This window comes from Carettochelys insculpta, chromosome 1 (genome assembly GCF_033958435.1).
Source record: "Carettochelys insculpta isolate YL-2023 chromosome 1, ASM3395843v1, whole genome shotgun sequence".
Taxonomy (NCBI): domain Eukaryota; kingdom Metazoa; phylum Chordata; order Testudines; family Carettochelyidae; genus Carettochelys; species Carettochelys insculpta.
Genome location: NC_134137.1, coordinates 285,693,940 through 285,711,178, shown reverse-complemented (window position 1 = coordinate 285,711,178; position 17,239 = coordinate 285,693,940). Strand labels below are relative to the sequence as shown.

At 41.0% G+C, this 17,239-nt stretch overlaps 1 protein-coding gene across 8 annotated transcripts in view; it reads left to right on the top strand.

Annotated features, from left to right (window-relative positions):
• Positions 1-17,239, top strand: part of ATF7IP (activating transcription factor 7 interacting protein) — a 218,780-nt gene that overhangs the window by 53,354 nt on the left and 148,187 nt on the right. The gene's annotated exons all lie outside the window — the stretch shown is intronic.

Below are 17,239 nucleotides of genomic sequence, written 5' to 3'. Positions count from 1 at the left end.
TTATTATGTGGATGTTGCAGGAGGGTTTAATTCTTGGGAGGAACCTCCAGGGTCAGGTTGACATAAGCTGCCTTGTGTATGCAGTGTAGACATGGCCTAAGATGCTTTGCTTGGGAAGTACACTGTGAAGCTCAAAAGTTTGTTCTTTCCACCAACAGATGTTTGTCCAATGCAAGATATTCACCCATCTTGTCTCTCAGAGAGTAATGTAGTATTTTTGAAATGCAACAACCAAAACTATTACAAAATCTAAGTTACCTAAATAACACTTGCCCAGTGGAGAATTTGCATGTTTCCCAATCTAGGTGTCATTGATCAAATAATTCCCCCCCAAAAGCCTCTAATTTCATGTATTTATAGTTTTGCTAAAACCCAAAACAGAATCACAACACCATACCACATTTCTTGTACATAGTCATTTGTCTATGTTTGATGTATGTGGCAGGTGTCGGAGTTGTGGAACTCTGAGGAGAGTTTAGGTAGTTTGTCGTGAGAATGAATATACGAACAGGGTTTCTCAGGTAGGTCATTGGATTTGTGGTGTGTTTTTTCAGAATTTCTTAGTTGAGGTGGTGCATGAAAAGGTTGGCATATTGGGGGCCATCTTTGTACCCAAATGGCTGTGACCTTGTTATGGGCAAGTGTGAAATACATGTTGAACCTCTCTGATCTGGAACTCTCTCGCCTGGCAACATCCATAATCTGGCATGGTTTTAGTTAACTGCACAACCACTTATCCTAGTGTGGCCACGCTTCACGCAGTCCCAGAAAAGTGTGTTTATAGCCAGCAGTCCTGGCTGTCAGTGTTCTGTGCTGTTATTTAGCTGTAATTTACTCCAAATGTCTAGACAATATTGACCTCCTATAGTTTGCCAAATTATCTTGTCTGGCACCAGTCATGTTACGAGGGTACTAGATTAGAGAGGTTTAGTTGAGTTTAGTGGCATTTGGGTAAATTTCTGAGTGGTGTCCATTTGTTGTGTGGATATTTTGAGGCAAGCAATGATGCCATCATGGTGAGGGATGTTGGTGTGTATAGGGAGATGACATCATTAGTGTCACGAATCATATTCTGAGAGAAGTTGTTTTCGTGCACTGAAGATTCTGGAGAAAGTCATTTCTGTCCTGAAGGAAACTGGACTTTTTATGTGGGGAGTGGTTTGAGGACAGTTAATTGCTCACTACATTTTAAGTGGTCTACCACGTGTTAACCCCTTCTACATAATAATCTGTCCCCCCTTTGTAATACTTGGACAATCTGGTTGTCTTTTTTGTTTTTTATTGTAGCCTTGACAATTTAAGAGTTTTAAGACCAACTTTTATTCTTTTCCCTTAAAAATAGCTTAAATTCCACAGAAAGAAATTAAAATGTTTCCTTTTTTAAACGGATAAATCTGTAGACGCTCTTAAGTTGATACCAACTTGTTCCTTGGACAATTTGCTAATATTTTGCTAATATAATAATACTGGTTATCCTTGGGCTGTAATTGGAGTTACATTGGATGTTTCCAGAAGAGTGAATGTTGCTTTTCAAAATCATGAATAAGAGTATTTCAAAGAATTAATTTTACTTTAATCATTATAATGCGCTTTGAAAATCATGATGTGTAGCTGCTTTTAATGAATAGGCTGAGAAATGGCCTGGTGAATATTAAAAATGCTAGGCAGGTGAATTCTGTGACATGAATATATCAGTCTTGCCACATTGGAGGACCGCATTTTTCCTGCTGCTGTCACATTTGTAGAGGTCTTGAGCAGAATGGGTGAAACATTAGACGCAACAAAATATTGAGATTTTCTGTTTTCAGGGTTCTCAAACTTTAGCTATTCCATTCAACATCTGTTTTTATTAGATTTTATAGTGATTTCAGTTGCAAAAAATAGCCTTTCCAATCAAACTGCTATCTTTTTGACTTAGCTTTTTGACGGCTTCCCTCCTCCCGATAGTTCAAACCTGAGGCTGCATTATCACCCTGTAATGACCACACCAAACTTGGAAGAAAATTTGTAGCTTTTTTGATACTGAGGGTTAATCTACTTCAAATAATTGTTAAATTCAGAACCCATAATGATTGGGGCCATTCAAATAATAATGTTGGACAAGACAATCTCTCTTTGCTTGTTTGATTTCCTAAGTGGCAATTTCCTGTGTCACAGCTTACACTGAAAATTTGAACTCCTCTCTTATGTTTTAGCCTAGGTGCATAATACAAAAAAAACCTCATTCCTTGAGCAGGATAGCAATAAAAAGTTAATGGAGGTGTCCATTTGACTCATAAAAACCAACAGAATTATAATTTCCGAAGTGTCAGTGCTTTCCTAGGTTCAGGTTAGGGAAACTGTTTAGAGACACCATACTAGAGGCCCAACTTAAATGTATACCCCAAATAAAAAAACACAGTAAGAGACCTAACAAAGAACCACCATGGCTAAACAGCCATGTTAAAAAGGCAGTGAGAGAGAAAAGGGCAGCTTTTAAAAAGTGGAAGTCAAATCCTAGTGAGGAAAATAGAAAGGAACATAAACACTCCCAAATTAACTGTCATAATGTAGTAAGAAAAGCCAAAAAAGAGTTTGAGGAACAGCTAGCCAAAAATTCAAAAAACAATAGTAAAATGTTTTTTAAATACATTAGAAGCAGGAAGCCTGCTAAAAAAGCAGTGGGGCCCTTGGATGATAAAGATATAAAAGGAGCGATCAAGGAAGACAGTGCCATTGCGGAGCGATTAAATGATTTCTTTGCTTCAGTCTTCACGGCTGAAGATGTTACAGAGGTTCCTAAATCTGAGCCAGCCTTTTTAGGCAACAAATCTGAGGAACTCACTCAGATTGAAGTGACATTAGAGGAGGTTTTGGAATTAATTGATAAGCTGAATAGTAACAAGTCGCCAGGACCAGACGGCATTCACCCAAGGGTTCTGAAAGAACTCAAATGTGAAATTGCGGAGTTATTAACAGTGGTTTGTAACCTATCCTTTAAATCCACTTTGGTACCAAATGACTGGAAGACGGCCAATATAACACCAATATTTAAAAAAGGCTCTAGAGGAGATCCTGGCAATTATAGACCGATAAGTTTAACATCAGTACCAGGCAAATTAGTAGAAACACTAGTAAAGAGTAAAATTGCAAGGCATATAGAAGAGCACGAATTGTTGGGCAAAAGTCAGCATGGTTTCTGCAGAGGGAAGTCGTGTCTGTCTAATCTATTGGAATTCTTTGAAGGGGTTAATAAACATGCGGACAAGGGGCACCCAGTGGACATAATATACCTAGATTTCCAGAAAGCCTTTGACACGGTCCCACACCAAAGGCTTTTATGTAAATTAGGTGGTCATGGGATAGGAGGAAAGGTCCTTTCATGGATCGGGAATTGGTTAAAAGACAGAAAACAAAGGGTGGGAATAAATGGTAAATTTTCACAATGGAGGGGGGTAACTAGTGGTGTTCCCCAGGGCTCAGTCCTGGGACCGATCCTGTTCAACTTGTTCATCAATGATCTAGAAAATGAGGTAAGCAGTGAGGTGGCAAAGTTTGCAGATGACACCAAGTTGTTCAGGACAGTCAAAACCAAAACGGATTGTGAAGAACTACAAAAAGATCTCAGCAAACTGAGTGATTGGGCAGCAAAATGGCAAATGAAATTTAATGTGGGTAAGTGTAAGGTAATGCATGTTGGAAAAAATAACCCAAATTACACGTACTACATGATGGGGTCAAATTTAGCTACGACAGATCAGGAAAGGGATCTTGGAGTTATAGTGGATAGTTCTCTGAAGACATCCACGCAGTGTGCAGCGGCAGTTAGTAAGGCAAATAGGATGTTAGGAATTATTAAAAAAGGGATCGATAATAAGACAAAAGAGATCATACTTCCCCTATATAAAACTATGGTATGCCCACATCTCGAGTACTGCGTGCAGATGTGGTCTCCTCACCTCAAAAAAGATATATTGGCATTAGAAAAGGTTCAGAAAAGGGCGACTAAGATGATTAGGGGCTTGGAACGGGTCCCATATGGGGAGAGGCTAGAGAGACTGGGACTTTTCAGTTTGGAAAAAAGGCGATTGAGGGGCGATATGATAGAGGTATATAAAATCATGAATGGTGTGGAGAAAGTGAATATAGAAAAATTATTTACCTTTTCCCATAATACAAGAACTAGGGGACACCAAATGAAATTGATGGGTAGTAGGTTCAAAACTAATAAAAGGAAATTTTTCTTCACACAGCGCACAGTCAACCTGTGGAACTCCTTGCCCGAGGAGGCTGTGAAGGCCAGGACTCTATTAGGGTTTAAAAAAGAGCTTGATAAATTTTTGCAGGTTAGGTCCATAAATGGCTATTAGCCAGGGATAAAGTATGGTGCCCCAGCCTTCATAACAAGGGCAGGAGATGGATGGCAGGAGATAAATCACTTGATCATTGTCTTCTGTTCTCCTTCTCTGGGGCACCTGGCATTGGCCACCGTCAGCAGATGGGATGCTGGGCTTGATGGACCTTTGGTCTGACCCAGTATGGCCATTCTTATGTTCTTATGTTCTAGGTTCTTCAGAAATTTAGATAATACAGTGCCCTCATAAATGGATTGAATTGGATATAATTTGAAAGCTTTCTGTCATGAATGCAATTACATCCTGTGAAGAGTCTCATTTTCAGTTGCTGACAAAGTACTTCATTGTGGTCTGTAGAGGAGCCAGTGTTGGTGCATTAGCTGCATAAAGATTTTGCTACTAGTTTTGGAATGATTTGTAGATTATGCATATGCAGCACATTTGTCATGTATGTGTTGGAAACTTGTCCTTCATGCACTTGTACATGAGGCCTCATGATAAACTGGCAGCCTTGAGTCCCACTTGTTTATTGTCATGGTCCTCTTACAGTAGTAGTACATTTTTTTAGGTTTGACATTAGCTGTGGTTACTGAAAATTCCATGTACTGTAGAATAAAATGCTTTTCCATAAAAATCCAGCAGAGCTGCAAGCAGAGACTTTGTGTTAATGTTGACATCAGTGCATTCTTTTGCTTTTGATCGCATTGTGTAATTTGCACCTTTAAGGATATGCACTGTGGTTTAGTTGTGTGGGTAAGTGTGTTTTAAAACTAAGTTCAGGTCCCATGGTTCATCTTCCGAAAGTACTTTGAGCCTTCCTGCTGAGCACTTATTTCTCTTCAGTCCCAAACACATTGCTCTTTACTTAGCATCTCTGCCTCAGGCATTGCTACAAATTTCCTATCCAGGGCCCTCTGCAAAGCAATTTAAGTACTCCTGTTGAGTTGCAGTTAGTGGTAAAATCAGTATTTTTCTGTTGTTTTTACAATAAACTCTTTGGTATCTGGCAGCTCAAAGAAACTTAAATTAAAATGGATGGCTGGAGGGAGGGCACAGCTGTCACCACACCATCGATTGGCCACAGAACTTCAGCAAGCTTAGGCACTGGCCCTGCTCATACCATGGAAGAGAAAATTTGTTTTATGCTGTGGGAAATCACCCCCATTGGCCGGAGGACTAGGGCGGTGGTGCTGCTCCAGGAGAGGGAGTGACTGAGCCAGCTGCGTGGGGAGCCATGTTGGACTCGCTCATAACTGCACTGTGCAGAGAGCCACTCTGGGCAGAAGAGCAGAGGTGCTGCCGGCAGCATACACTTGGGATGGAATGCCAGCTGAGAAGTCCTGTTGTTTGAATGGTGGTTAAAACAAAGTTTACTGTACCTTATGATGCATTCACATTACATACATCTAGTGCTACAGCAAGCTTACGATACCTACGGTAGACCCTTGATTTATGCATAGGTTGCGTTCCTGGGCAACCACGTGTAAGTCAAATTTCATGTAAGTTGGGACTGGCTGGGGAGGGGGCCTACCACCTACGGCTCCCCCACTCCTGGCTGTGGCTGGCTCCCTGCTCCCATGAGCAGCGGGGAGGCAGGTGCAGCAGCACTGGTCTCTTTCCCAGCCTCTGCAAGCGTAGGGGAGCTGGGAGCCATGCTGCCGCCTGCTTCCCAGCTCCATGCCATTCACGATTTCTACTTGCGTTATTGTAGGAACGCATAAATTGAAATCATGTAAGTCGGGGGTCTACTGTATGGGCATAATTTATGTCAATGCATCCATGTAACTTTACTTTCCATGCAATGCTCCTGCTATGAGTGATTGCTTTGTACAATTTTTGCACTTGTCTCACATGTTGAACCATGCTTAATAGATGCCTTTGGGCTTCCAGAGTTTACTGCAGAAGAAGCAGGTGATATTCTTGAAGTGCTTGTCTTGGAGCCTAGTTTGAGGCATTTGTCACCTACAGCTTATCCTTTGTCCTAGCCTCATCAACTTTTTCCTGATGCTTAATCTGGCCAGATTCATTTTATGAGTGCAATTCTTATAGCATATGAGATGCCACTGAGCATTGTGTTTAAACACATCTTTTGCAGTGGTATTCACCAAAGATTCAGCTTTGGAGTACTCTGTCTCCCCATTAAAACTTATCAAGACCAAAATTAAACAAGGATTTTGTCATATTTTACCTTGGGATTGTAGTTATCTTTTATGTAGTGCACATTATATTGTGCATGCTATTTTTGGATGTCTCATTACAACTCTTTTGGCATAATAAACAAAGCTGATAATCAGTAGTATTGAACTGTTTCTTTTTAGCCAATTATGGCAAATCAACTTGAAGAACTGCTTCCATTTATAGTAACCTGTAACATTAAAAGAATTTAGGAGACATGCTCTGAGTATTAAGTGATACCACACAACTATCAGTCCAGGGCCACGATTTACCTTTTTGAAGACTGCATGTTTGACATGCCTGTTTAAATTATAATTAAAGTTGATTTTTAAATATTGACTGTCTATAGCTAAATAACTTTTAGGTTTGTCATGTTTGGTGCCATTTTATTTATGTGGGAAGGTGCTTTTGAATTATACAAATTCAATTCATTTCTGAGGATGTTATCAAAATTTCCACCAACTGGTGAACGCAGAGTTGAGATCTGTGGGAGGAGAGGAGACAGAGCCCTGCTGCAACAATGCAGAAGGTGACATCATTTAAATAATCATTATGTAGATTTTATGTATAAAGTAACAACAACGAAGGGTCCTGTGGCACCTTACAGACTAACAGAAAAGTTTTGAGCATGAGCTTTTGTGAGCACAGACTCACTTCATCAGATGAGTCTGTGCTCACGAAAGCTCATGCTCAAAACTTTTCTGTTAGTCTATAAGGTGCCACAGGACCCTTCATTGTTGTTACAGATCCAGACTAACATGGCTACCCTCCGATACTATGTATAAAGTGACATCTTCCTTTAGCTTTCTATCATTAACTTGCTCAGATGCTCCTGGGTTGTTGACATTCTGCCTTGAATCTCAAGGAACTGTAGCTGTAATTCTCTCTTGCTCACTGATATGCAGTGAAAACTAAGAAGTATTTCTCCTGCCTCTCCAAATTGAATGCCTTGGTGGAAATCTTTGCCTGTTTCTACCCATGCCCCTTTGAAATGCACAGGTAAGAGTAAGAATTCCCTGCAGTCTTCCTTCAGAGAAGTGGGAAGAATGGTTCCTGGAACCAGCAGCAGCATTCTATCAGCAAAAGAAGTCCTTCAGGTCTGCAAAACCAGTGGCTTGAATCAAAATATCAAAGGGGCATGGAAGCTTCCTGCTGATCTGCTGGACCCTGTGTGCACAGACCCAACTGACTGCTTCACTGCAGCAGCAGGACACTTCTGACAGGGATCTACAGCAGAGTAAGTGGAGGCCTGATGACCATTCTGAGGAACAGCAGACATGATCTTCACCACCTGGCAATTGGAAGAAAAATGTTGTGAGCGAAACCAGGCCTCATCTATAAGTTTCATTGACTTGACAAAAGCATTTTATTCAATGAGTCATAGCGCTCTGTGGGCCGTCCTTGCAAAGATCAGCTGCCCCAAAAAATTCAATAGCATCTTGAGCAGGGATCTCCAACCTAAGGGTTGGGACCCAAACATGGGTGCGGTTAGATTTGGTAAGGGTCGCCAGCTGGGTGGCTCCAACCCACATGTGATTCTTAAAGGAGCCATTTGTGGCTCTGCCACTGCTCACTCCTCTGGCTCTCAGTTCCTGCGCTGCTTTGCCATGCTGAAATGAAACCCAAAGTAACTGGTTTAATGGCCAGCAGGAGGGATCTGACTGTTAAACCAGTTAAATTGAGTCACATTTCAGTGCGGCAGGGCAGGGAACTGCCCACATTACTGTTGAGGGAAGTGAGTAGGAGGGTTTGGGGGTGTCATGCAGAGGAGGAGGAGGCAGCAGCCCAGTCAAGAAGCAGCAGGGGACAGCAGCGCATGGAACTCGTGTGGGGACTGAGAGGGGTTTAAGCCTGGGGGTGGGGAGGGCTGAAAGCTGGCCAGGGCTCTGTGCCCCGGCTGGCTCCCAGCAGTGGGGCTGCAGGGTCCCTGCCCCCCACCCCAGTTTTTGGAAATCTCATGCAGGACAGGCAGCCCTGGCTGGGGATCCCTTGGGTCAGGCTGCCTGCCCTGCCTAAGTTTTTCAAAACTCTGGCAGCCAAAGCTGAAAGGGTGTAAGTGGGGGGGGGCGGTATTTTTCCCAGGGGAGAACCTCCTGCCCCTCCCACAGTTTTGAATTGCCTTGGGTCACAAAGTCTTCCTGAACTGTCAAAATGAGTCATGTCTCAAAAAGTTGGATACCTTTGGGGCTGCTTCGCAGGAACATGATAGACACAGTATTGAGCAACATTGGATCCCGAAGGGACTCCTTTGCAGTCAAAACAGAAGTCAAACAAGACTGCATCATTGCCCCATCACTGTTTTGCCTCTTCATTGCCATGGCCCTTCACTTCATTGATGGCAAGTTTCCAGGTGGTGTGAAGATTGTCTGTCTATAGAATGAATGGGAAGCTTTTCAGTCTCAGGAGACTGAAAGCTAAAAGCAAAATGCCACAGCCTTGATAATGGAGCTTCAATACACAGATGACAACATGATTGCTACTCTTACTCTCATAGCCCTTCAGACCATATTAAGTGCACTTGCTGAAGCCTGTAAGAATCTCGGCCTCACACTGAACATCAAAAAGACCAAGATGCTTCACCAACCCTCGCCGATGGGACAATCTCATGTACCATCTACTGAAGTCAGTGGAGAGCTGCTGGAAATGTGAAGCATTTCCTATACCTTGGAGGTCATCTTTCTGCCAAAGGTGACATTGATGTGGAAATCCAGCATCATCTGAGCTGGGCAAGCTCTGCATTCGCCCTCCTGAAACAAAAGGTCTTCGAAAACCGGGAAAGACATAGTGCTCTGTGTACTGCTCAGTGGCTGTTCCAGTGCTACTGTATGCATGTGAAAGTTGGCCAACATACAAGCGACATTTGAAGGCACTTAAACTATATTGTCAGCGCTACCTCAGGAGGATCCTAAATATCTCTTGGAAGGATAAGCGCACAAACACTGGCTTCCTGGAAGAGTTGAACATGACCAATATGGAAGCCATTATCATTCATCAACAACTTTGTTATACTGGTCGCGTGGTTTTGATGTCTGATCAGCACCTCCCAAAACAGATTATATTTTCTGAGTTTGAGGAAGGACAGAGGAGTGTTGGGGTCAGAGGAAGCAATATAAGGACATGCTGAAGACACACATGAAAAAGTGCACCATCAGTGTTAACCTTGTCCAGGACCATTCCCAGTGGAGAGTGGTAATCTGGGGAGGAGTGGTGCAGTTTGAGAGGTCTTGCTGAGGTGCAGATGAGGAGAGGCAGAAAAGAAGAAAAGAGAAGCAAAAATTGCCCCATGCCTTTCCAACAGCTATCAGCACCTGCCCCTTCTGTGATAAAAGATAGGGCTCCATAACTGGGCTGGTCAGCCATCAATGGACTCACACATAGGAGGGTGACATGAAGATATCCTACTCATTATCAAGTGCCTACTGAGAGAGAGAGAGAGAGAGAGAGAGAGACTTGAATGATAGAGTCTAAACCTAGTTAACTAATTAAAGAAGACAGGGGATTAGCTAAGCTGAACTTTTTTTTTCTAGCAACATCCAACACAGGAAATAGCTTGGAAATTTACTTGTCAAATCCTATCTAAATGACAGAGCCTTGAAGAATGAATTATTTAAGTTACTATCCAGTAGATCCACTCAGCCATATGTACATCATTTTCTTTCAGCAAGTAGTTTTCTTTATATTTTCTTCTTGCACCTAGGCCCTGCATCATCTTCTTGTACTCTTACTCTTGACACGTTTTAATTTTTTTATCCAGAGAATGCATTTCTCCAGTATATTACCAGATTGGGGTTCTCTTATGCCCAGAAGCCATGAACGTTTTTCTGTGGCAAAAGTGTGAGGGAATATAGGAAGTTGTCTTTCCTTTTTCTTTCCAGTCTGTTCTACTGTTCCTCTCTATGCTGCCTCAGTCCTTTCCTATATATTGTCTCTATCTTTAAGACAGTGTCTTAACTAATTCCTGTGGATGCTTCGCTTAAGCCCACCACCACATAAGCACAGAGCTATAAAATAATCTTGTCCAGTTTGGCAGCTTTTGCACGTTACTTTTCAGTCTGCTGAGAAACAGCAATTGAAAGCTCAGAACTTAACAGAAGCAAGAGCTGGTTGGTAGGCTGGATAGTCTAGAGCCATTAATTCATTTCTATCAAAACAAAAAGCAGTCAAGTAGCACTTTAAAGACTAGCAAAATAATTTATTAGGTGAGCTTTCGTGGGACAGACTCACTTCTTCAGACCAAGAAGAAGAAGTGGGTCTGTCCCACGAAAGCTCACCTAATAAATTATTTTGCTAGTCTTTAAAGTACTACTTGACTGCTTTTTGTTTTGATAGTATATGGACTAGCACATCTCCCTCTCTGTTACTAATTCATTTCTGTGAGACTGTAAGTACGTATGTGATGAGACTTAATTGTAATTGTTTACATGAGAAACATAGTATTTTATTGATTATAAAAAATCACATACCTATTCAAATTAAAAATGTGATTTAAGTAATATTTTCTAAAAATCATCAATTTTTATATACCCTGGTATTAATTAGCTGTGGGCTACCAAAATTATTGTACTGTTTAAAACATTTGAGAGGTTGTTACTGTCTCCTTCCCTAAGCTGGTAAGAAAGATGCAGAAGTGCCAGAGTGTCTGAAGAGGGATGGCCCTACCACTGAAAGAGGTGTATTCTTTTAATTATCTGTTAAGATGTAGAGACTTATCTCCTGCTTTGGGCAGTACACTGACATTTAAACAGGAGCAAGCCATGGACCTCACAGGAAGCAAAAGAAAAATGAGACCTGTGTCCAACTGTCTAGTATCGGTATGGTTAGAGTCCTTTGGGTACGCAGCTATATGCCCATAAACCCATTTCTGTGATGCTCCACGTACTTTCCGTCACATTCTCTTTCCCTAAGAATGAGGAGCATCAGTGGGCAGAGATGGAGGAACTGGTCCTGATGACATTTTCATCGATTCCAAATGAGGCAGTCAGTTCTCAACTTTTAAGGTGTTCCAAGACTTGATAAAATGCATAGCCAAGACCCAAGACACCGCTGGAAACTATTGGAAGAGATGGGTCACAAGGCACTATAGTCTTCATTCTTCTGGGCCTGGTAAACTTGTCATGCCTATTCAGGAGGTATTGTTAAAGCCTGCAGCAGATTTGTGGTGGATTTTAACATCAATTCCAGACACTTCTGAGGGGCAGAGAAACTGTATGGAACCCCTCCCAAGGGCTTTGGGTCTTTTTAATGAACAGTTTGTGCCAGGCTCGTTTTGTTACAAGAATGATCCATACCCAGGCAGCAAGAGCCTCCTTATACAATAGCAGGAGAAAAAGACTGAAGCTGGACTTGTTTGGCAGACAGATATGTTCTGCTGGTCTTACAATGCACATTGCAAACCTCTCTTTCTCTTTTGCCAGATGCATATGGATTCACTGGCTTTCAGTTTATGGAAAGACACAGAATCACAGGGAAGAACTCCATCAGGCTATGGGAACAGCTGATAGAACCTTCCTGCAGGTTGCTTTGTATGCATCTGATATTGTACAACAGCTAAGTTTAGTTGGCTAATTATATAAACCGGAGCCACACTTCTGACTCAGATGTCTTTGCAGGACTCCTTCACCTTTAAGCATAAAGGGCAGAATGAGCATAAATGTTCCTCATTTCCTTCACTATTACAAAAATCCTATAGCAGTATGACTCCTTTGTCATAGGGAAACTATGTCATAGAATCATGTAGACAACACACTTGTTACTGTTACTGTCACAGTTACTGTAAAATAAGTATTCTTTGTAAAATGCTGTTCTTCCTATGGCATGGTAATGTTATCAGAATCCACACACATTAGGACTTTTATGTAGAAAAATCACATAAAGATAAGTATCTACAAAAATTTAGGTGTGGATTAACAGATGTATCCCATCAGCTCTCTACATTGACTGCATTTTGGACTACTTTGCTATGAGAGCTACCACTCTTGCTTGGTTCTTGCATGGCATTCAACATTCCCATTATATTGTAAAGCACTGTGGCCAGCTACTCATTAATTACACTGCAGAGCAAGATCAGAAAATTCCTAGTTCCTGACTTTCCCCAGAAATGTATGCCTCAGCTCTCTCCTGGACAATACTAGCTCTTATAAAGTCCATTTTATTAATGCAAAATGGTACACACAAATCCTGTTATCTTAAGTGGAGTTTCCCAAGCAGCTCAATCTAAACATACTGGTTTATCTAATCATAAAACAAATTTAACTATGTATACAAGAGGTATAAAAATTAGTATTGGTTATGAGAAAATTTTGTTCAAAATTCATCAGAGTCCTGTAGGAAGGAGTGAACCTGGGGTACAGACTGTTAACAGTGGGAAAAGTCCCTGATTTTTTTTATTCTTGCATTTTTCCTTGCAACCTTTAGCTTGCTGTCTAAAGCCATGTCTACATATAAGGACCTGCTCAGGGTTGATCTTCTCGGGCTTAAGTTTCCACATCTGGTAGGGATGCACAAAATTGACCTATCAGGTGTCAGCAGTCAAACTCCGTACTCCTCGCTATTGCAAAGAGTAAGGGAGGTTGATGGGAGAAACTTTCCTATGCACCTTCCTCTGGCCAGGTAAGATGACTTCAGATAAGACAATTCTCGCTGCTCAGTTGCTGTAACTACATTTGCATATCTGAAATCGATTTATTTTCCTAGAGTAGACCTGGCTTTAGTGTGCTCTAGAAAAGTGGTAACTAAACAAATCTTAATGGCTGAGATTTAATAAGTGATCACTGTAGAAGAATTTGATTTTGAAATAAAAATATGAAACTATAACTGATTTTGTTTGGTTTTTTAATTCTCTGTTGAAGGTCTGTGATTTTGTTTTCAAGCTGTTTCACAAAGTGTGATAGAATTTGGTTGCATCTGGTATTGCAGTTAACAGTGGATTGCCTGTGGGTTAATCTGCAAGCCATAGGCTCAGTTAAGTCTTCCCAGGTGGCAAAAAGCCAGCACTGAGATGGCCTAAACTGAGTTGCTTAGCAACTATATCTGCTGTCTCTTGGTCCCAGATGGTTATAGCTAGCATTAGCAGCAGTAGCGCAGAAAGGGAGGCTGACAGGGAAAGGTGCACTCTTTCTATGCCTTCTCCTTTCTTATCCATAACCCTTTCCCCCACCAAATTTGAATAAGACTCAATTCAGGCAGTGCTGAGTCTTTCCTGCCTGATGAGTATGGAAAGCAACAATTTGAAGACAAACATGAACTTAATGAGTGCCACTAGTACAATCCTCCTGTGACAGAGCAGTATGAAAGTATTCTGTATGTAGAGTTCTGGCAGCATGTTTTTTTGAATACAGTCTTTTCTGTTCCTCTGTGTGTGCTCAGAATTTCAAATGGGAGTATTCAGATCAAATGTGCAAAGGCTAACCTAGCTGAACCTAAAATGTTCTTCATCTGTTTTGTCCTTTGCTTACACTTGTTATGAATAAAAGATAATTGGTTAAAAATGCTTTATGGCTGTATCAATCCTAGTGTGTGATGCCTGTTGTACATTTTTACAGCTGTTAAATATGTAGTTTGAATAGAAATCTTAGACTCATATTGATTAATATTAATATAGGTTATAATTTATTTTTCATTTTCTTCACATTTTTCATTTTACTTTCCTTTACATTTTTATTTCATGGTTTACACATGGAACAAGTTTTCAAATTTGGTTTCTTCAGATTGTCTTTAATTCACTTACATCTGCTGCAATGAAATCTTTTCATACACCTGACTGAATGTTGATAATAGGGGTGTAGTAATCAATAGTTGTGTTTTGGTTTCTTTAGGTTGCATAAAACTATGTAAAGTTTTAAATTTGTTGAATAGTTCAGAGATGAATACTTAAGGTCTGACTCTTGTACCTTCCTCCCCAGCTTTCTTTTCTTCTTCTGGATTCATGCAACTTAAAAATACACGTGGTATGTTTTGATAGTTTAAATTTCTCGCAAGCTGCTGAAGTTTTTTTTGAGACTTCTGTAAGCTAAAGACCTGCTGGTTGGAGGACGTGAAGTCTAGTAGCATAATTTCAGTGGAAAGTTAATAATGAAAACTAATTTATTTAAAATTATTTTATTGTTTAAACTATTCATTACGGAAATGTAGTGCTGAGGACAAAAGTATATGGAAGCCAAAATAGGCTGTTGGTTTTCATTACTGCCAGTTTGTCCTTGAGATGATAAAATTATGTACTGTACATCTAAAATTTGCAGATTATAACATAGGTTTTCCAAATGTCTTTAATTTGTGGAAAAAGTGATTTAGTAGTTTCTCAAACTAAATTAGTGTAGTGTGGGTGCCCCTGTTTTGTTAAATATTGTATGTGAATACATGGTACATTTCAACTTGCTGTTGTCCCAATCTGAGGCATCAAAGCAAAATGATTTCTTGGTTTGAACAGAACATTGGAAATCAAATGCTTGAATTCTACCTGTTGTTCTGACATAGTTCCCTATTGGCTTTGGCTGATTGATAGGTTAATGTTCAAAGTAGGCTCTCATTTTGGATATTTTAGTTTTTGGTGACTTAGTTTGAGATATTGAAGGATCTGATTTTTCAGAAGTCAGGCATATCCAGAGCTCCCGCTGAAGTGTAATACTTTTGAAAATCTGAATTTATAGCCTTATTGAACCCCCCAAAAGACAGTCTGTTGAATGGGTGGACCTTAACACTGTGCATGCCTCTGTGTGCCTCATCTCTAAAAAGTTATAAATCACTTTAAAAATATTATGTGGATCAGTTTGCTAATATTTGTGGATTGTCTTGAAGACACGGGGTGCTGTAAATTGAGCTAACAAAGCTTTACTTTAAATTATGTGTTTTAATTGAGGTAATGTTGTTTGTAGCCTTACTTTATGATTTGGCATTTCATGTATAATTTGAAATAAAATTTTGAGACCTTGGATTTGTATGGGATAGGGAAATTTGGATCTGAAACGCTCATGGAAGACTGGACTGTTGTAGTTCACATGTGTTAACCTAGTTTTTGGACGGCAAGCATGATTACTCTGTATATATTAATTGTGCAGCATTTTTCTTTTATTAAAAACTTAATTTAATGTGTCTGTCTGTTCTACTCTGCTCCCCTTTTTCAAACTGATGTCTTATCCAGACTCTAAAGAAGAGAATCTTGTGCACAACCACTTACAAATGCAACTAATTAAATCTAGTTTGAAGTCCAACTAGAGCCATTTTTTATTCTAAAAGATGAGAAGCTAGTTCATCTTGGGTGTGAAATATCAGTTTTTTGTTTTGTATTTTTTCTCCCTTTTCAGACATGCCTGTTGTCTCTGTCTTTCTTTATAAAAAGAAAAAGGGAAAAATTAAATAATGAATTACCTTGTTGGTATAGAAGTCCAGCAGAAAAGTCAGTTACCTTGGAAATTGTTTTCTTACTCACCGTATATCATTGTTCCCTCCCTGAAATATGGATGAGGTCTTTTCAGCATTTCTGTGGTTTTTAGAGCCTAGTAGTACCCCTCTAACAATTATTCTAAAATATCTCTAAGGTATAATGCTATGTTGTAATTCTTGTATCATCCTGAGGGATTCAAAAGGACTTTGTAAACTACTGTGGAACTGGAAATATTTCCTGATAGTTTGTTTTCATTAACTTTTTTTTAAAAGTGAAAATTTATATCAAATATTTCCAGACCCCTTTTTCTCCATGGCTCTTTTCATACTCATTTTGTGCTGTCCTTCAATGGGAATAGGCAGAAGCATCTGTACTGTCTTCTGTCTTCTTGTTTTCAGACCACTGTTCATACTTATGCTGCCAGTATCATAAAACCTGAACTTCTGTCTTTTTAATTCACTGGCCCAGTCTTCTACAGCCATCATTTTATTGTCATTTCTTGAGAACAGGCAGAGCTGTCCCTATCACCTAAAATATACAGGTTGCATCTCCTTCGTCCAGAACATTTAGGACGTGACTGGTCCCAGGTGAGGGAATTTGCTGGAGAAAGGGAAGTCCTCTCCTCCAGCCACCGAGTCTGCTGCCCGCTCCTCTTCCACCCGCCCCACATCCAGTCCTGGGGCCCCCTTACCTCCTGCCAGACTTTGGCCCCTGCCAGGCTGACAGTGACCTAGCCACCTCCAGCTGCAGAAGCTGGTTCCAGCCCCATGCTGGACATAGTCCTAGCTGTGGCCTCAGCCTGGCTGCAGCCCTGGCCAAGTGGATGACAGCTCTGCCCTGACTGGGCTGCTGGCATGGCCCCAGAGCCACAGGCGCAGCCCAGGCTGTGCAGAGGTCATCCCCAGCCCTGACTGGCTGGACACTGCCCTGGCCCTGGACTGGCCAGGTTGCTGTCACAGCTCCCACCTTGCAGGTGCTTGGTGTGGCTCTGAACAGGCTGCTGGTATGGTCCCAGCCCCATGGCTGCTGGGTGCAGCCCTGGCTCCACGGAGACTGGCTCCTGCTAGCTGTTGCCTTTGGCCAGGAATGCAAAACCCTCTGGGCTCCCCTGCCTGAGGTGGCTGGCCTCTCCTTACTAACCTCCCAACCCAGGGTCTCTGGTCCAATAACATCTGTGGTCATGCCAGACAATGGATGTTGCTGGACGAGAGAATTCTGATTTCGGGAGGTTTAACATGTGCTGCTCCACTACGGAAATTAAACAAGTCTGAATATTCATCAGCTTCGCTTTTATAGAAAATGTAATGGACACACAACACATTTATTCTGCATTTTTCCATGTTTACAGCAT